The sequence below is a fragment of the Rhagoletis zephyria genome, unplaced genomic scaffold (genome assembly GCF_001687245.7).
Source record: "Rhagoletis zephyria isolate East Lansing unplaced genomic scaffold, Rhagoletis_zephyria_1.1 Rzeph_scaffold_00168, whole genome shotgun sequence".
Classification (NCBI taxonomy): Eukaryota; Metazoa; Arthropoda; class Insecta; order Diptera; family Tephritidae; genus Rhagoletis; species Rhagoletis zephyria.
In genome coordinates, this window is record NW_016157252.1 from 94,711 (window position 1) to 99,378 (window position 4,668).

At 41.7% G+C, this 4,668-nt stretch overlaps 1 protein-coding gene across 1 annotated transcript in view; it reads left to right on the top strand.

The window, feature by feature from the left end:
- The first annotated feature begins 4,466 nt into the window (after positions 1 to 4,466).
- LOC108355685 (uncharacterized) overlaps positions 4,467 to 4,668 on the top strand; it is a 7,543-nt gene continuing 7,341 nt past the window's right edge. The window contains exon 1 of the mRNA XM_017606832.1: positions 4,467 to 4,650. The gene's annotated coding sequence lies outside the window, so the exon portion shown is untranslated. The remainder of the gene's footprint in view (positions 4,651 to 4,668) is intronic.

Below are 4,668 nucleotides of genomic sequence, written 5' to 3' on the forward strand. Positions count from 1 at the left end.
CGAGGTTTGCTTTGCTAACTTCGGCGACTCTGTCAGTTCTGCTGTTTCGTTCGGGAAACATTCTTGCTGTACGGTTCGATTAATGATATATTCGGCCCTTTCTAACTTTGCTGATGTGAGACTTGATGGTTGTTGGGTCTTTGCGTGTAGTTTCGGATGGAATAGACTTGCTGCTCTTATAACCCAGGTAGGCTGAACGAGAAGTAGGATATCGGACTTCACTTCCTCTGGCAGAATGGATGCTGCTATTGTTGTCATACTTCGACATATTTGAGAAACGCGTGGCTACATCTTCGGGATTGTGACTAGTCGGTACCCAGCGCCACTGTTCCTGGGCTGTCGTGCTGAAGATCTCTGCAATCCGTTGAGCAACGGCTCTATACCTCCTCTTTGACCAATTCAGCCATTGCAACACCCTTTGGGAGTCGCTCCAAAAAATTACCCTCACAGATGTAAATTCAAGGCAGTCGAGAATCAATTTGGCTAGTCGTGCACCCAATACCGCTGCCTGTAGTTCTAGCCTCGGGACGGATAGTAGTTTCGCTGGTGCCGTGTGCGTTTTCCCTTACATATCCAGCTGCTGCGAACGCTACTTGACTTGCGTCAACGCAGATGTGTAGCTCCACTCGCCCACCATCGAAAATATATGGAGAATAACAACGCTGCATCTTGAAATGCTGAACATTGTCGAACTCTTGTCCTCCTTGTAGTTCCTGCGGCAAAACGTCATCCCAACCGATTCCATGTTTCCACGTCTCCTGAATTAAAATTTTAGTACAAACTAAATAGTCTGCAAATATACCGAACGGGTCAAAAACTGCCATTACGATTCACACGGCGCGCATGTTACGTCAAGTACGTACTTTCATACGAATATTGACAATCTCGCCACAGAACTTTATGGCTTGCTATGGTGTGTCAAAACTGGCCACTAAGTCATCAACGTTGTGCTAAGTGATAATTGCTGAAGTGGCATCAGGAAACTGAGCTCGGAAATCGTCGGCATTTTTATTTTTAACGTGCTCTGCTGTGCATGGTGAACACATAGCACCAAATATTAACGATGTCATCGCGTATTCCTCAACCGGTTGATTTGATTTGCGAAGACATTTCGCGTATGTCGGCTGACAGTCCGATTCGCCCCTGGCGAATCTGTAATAATATCCGTATTAACGGCTGCGCTTGTTCTGGCCCCTTTAGAAGAACTGAGTTCAGCGATACATTGTCTACCATGGCTGCGGCATCAAAAGCGATTCGCACTTTATCAGGCTTTTGGAGGTTAAGGACGTCGAAATGGGTCATACGTATTTGTCTACGTATTTTGCCATCTCGGGCCTATATCGCTTACCAAACTCTACATTGCATTTCATCTGTCGCTCAACAGACATCAGACGCTTTTCTGCCATCGCCCTGCTACTAGGTAGATTGGTTGGATACCCTTTCCACAGTAGACCGCATTCGAACTGGTCGTCGACTCGTCTGGTGGTCTGCTCCAGAATTAAGCGCGCTCGTTCGTCTCTTCGGTTGCGAAACACTCCTCGACAAAGTTTTGTAGCTGTTGGTACCCTTTGATGAGCATAAATCGAGGACTTACAGCCAACGGCGACTTAGTAGGGCCATACGCGGCCCATCCTAATGGAGTTTTAATTGCTATTGGACTAACGATGGAAGCTTGCACAGCTGTAGACGTGGCACCCAAATAAGTGTGTTTCAGTCCAATCAACAAAACCGGTTTCGCAGCGTGGTAATTTATGAGCGGCAAATATTTCAAGTGTTCGAAGCCCTCCTTCTGCAAAGACGGCTCAGGCAAATTTAGTTCTTTCACAGTAAATACATCTTTCAATTAAAATTTGGTCATATCTAGGCGATTTTCGATTTCAATGTTTAGTTTCAATTCTTGTTCGGTAACTACTTTGTCATCGTACCACTGAAGCGTTATCGGACGTGCTTTACCTTGGCGCCGATTTGTTTAGCGACCTTTTCTCCCATTATCGATATTGATGAACCTTTATCAAACATCGCTAACACTTCTCGCCCGAACAGTTGACCGCACCTGCTTTGTGTTAAGCGACGGTTTAATATGGGCTGCGCTGTCTCCTTTGTTTGTGTAGCTTTAAGTACCGGTTGATTTTTTGCTTCTTTACCATGTAGTAACGGATTGTGGTACCGTTGACAGCCATTTACATTGCACCTTTTCCACGATCGATATTTTAAAGTACATTGTCTTTTACGCAAGCACGAGAACCAAAGTTAGAGAGTTTTCACCAGATCCCATCGGTCTTGCACACTCATCTTCTTAAACTGTTCATATTGGAAAACTGTATGATTGCCGCTGCACTTATAGCACTCTATCGCACGTTCTATATGCATTAACCGCCGAGGGTTAGCTGTCGGCGCATTTACCCTTGTACTCGATATGCTTGCTGTAGGCATTAAGCAAGCTATTCGGGCCAACTACCAACAAAATTACAGATGTTGATATATGCAAACGGATAGGAAATAGTACGGGGTGGCTCACAGTCTGCATTTTTCCAAATGCCTAATGTTTGCTGACGACGTTCAAATCTTTAAAAAAGTGTCGAATCCTAATGACTGTGAAAGTTTTCAACAAGATTTATACTCACTCTTAAAGTGGTGCCAAATGTATAACTTGCATTAATATAAGCAAATGTTTAGCGTTTTAGATTGGAATCTTTGGATCTTGTCAATGTTAATGACTGTATCATATATAAGTACTTTATAATCTAGTTTCAGTTTTGATTTACTGTATATAAGCCAGCTGACTTTAGCTTCGTTTGTGTAATCTTGGTTGATATCTGTTTGCGCCAAGTTAGTCTCCTATCCAAGTGTATTCCGAGATATGTCACCTCATTGGCTTGAGGAATATGGACATTATTTAATTTGATTGGGGGCCTACTTGCGGTCTGAGTGAAAATGTTGTATGTTTACACTCCTGTTCGTTGACTTTTATGCGCCAGTTTGAATTTCGCAACGTTCCGAGTAAATAAAAAAAGATTTTACGTACTTTTCAAAGGCAGTTAAAAAATGCGTATAATTTTCGTCACGAAAGTGATATCATAAATTTTGTGTTTCTAGTTCAGCTTTCGTCACTCGAAAATTTTACCTCAAAGAGGTGTTTTATTTGATATCAATTATTTTGGGGTAGCAAATTTAAAATCGACGAAAATACAAACAATAAACTAAATGCTTTATTTTTCTCAAATAAATTGCTAAAAATATTCTCTAAATCTAAATTATGTATTCAAATCGATTTGTCCATTGAAACACATAGTTTTTCGAATACGGAATAAAGCGAAAAAGAATGATCAAGGATATGATGATATCAAGGATGATATTAGCACAGCTGCATCCTTCAACTTGTGAACTCGTGGGAAATTCCTAGATTTGCAGGGAATTTTGGGTATGTTATTTTTATATCTTAAAGTAACCAAATTAGACTGATGTGTTAATTTTTAACCATTTGACCCTTTTTGGAGCGACATTTTTTCAATTTGAATAGCAATATCTCCACAACAAGAGTTTTCCCAGATATAAGCTGTATATCAGATGAAAGCTAAGTTTTTGGGCTGGACTTGGGAAACCTAGAATAAAATCGACTGGCCAGTTTTTGAGAAAATGCCCGAAATGTATATTTTCAGCAGCCCGATTTTTAGTTTTCAGGCGATAACATTATGACATATTTATATTTTATAAACACAAAAGATAGCGTTAGATAGCTTGTTTGAAGACCCTTCTACTGATATCTACATCAATGACATGGATTGAGCGGCCTCAGTGGCAGTTTATAAAATTGCCTTTTTTCGAATTTCAGGCAGCAGCCACGCCCACACAGGTATACGAATCAAAACATCGTGGAACAAAACCTTCTTAGTTTTTATTGTACTTTAATTCCTGAAAATTTGAAAAAAATTAAATAAAGGTGTTCAAGTGAGTGACTAGCGCACGCACCCCGCATTAACCATTCGTATTTATTGAAGTATCTAGACTTGAATTATTTCTATGAAATGTAACTTTTTTGAACTAATAATTAGCTCGCAACGGGAACACCCCTATCAGCCAACCGGGTAGTTGGCAACGCGTGCGCTACTCGCTCACTTGAACGATCACCAGCTGTCAAAGCAACATATGTATACACACATATATATCTTCTCTTGTCGAAAAACCACACGATTGAACTGTGGCACTTGTTTTGATATTGTACTTAAAGTGAAAATTTTGTACCGCGAATAGAATTAAAGGCATATAAGCGTGTGCGTTCGTCATTTAAATTGAAAGCTGAAGTGTTTTTATTTAACAAATCTCCCGGTCACGCGATTTGCAGTGACAGAGTAGCATCATTTTGTTCTAGCAGCCGCCGGGTTTTTGCGCCACCGCCAGCAACTAGCCGACGCCGTTCAACCCCAACGGATAACCTTCAGCGTTGCCCTGCAAAGGCCAACCCATCGCCTCCGGTTGACCACCCCACCTAGCCTCAAATCCTAGAGATCCACCGTTCCGCTGCCCACAACTAACGCAGGCCCCCAAGCCCTGCGATTTGGTCCTTCGTCGCCTCCTTTTGACACCAGCCCGCAACAGTCCAGGCGGATCATCATCATCACCCATATAAGTACTCAAAGCCCAAATAAAGCCGTAAGTAAGAAACGAATT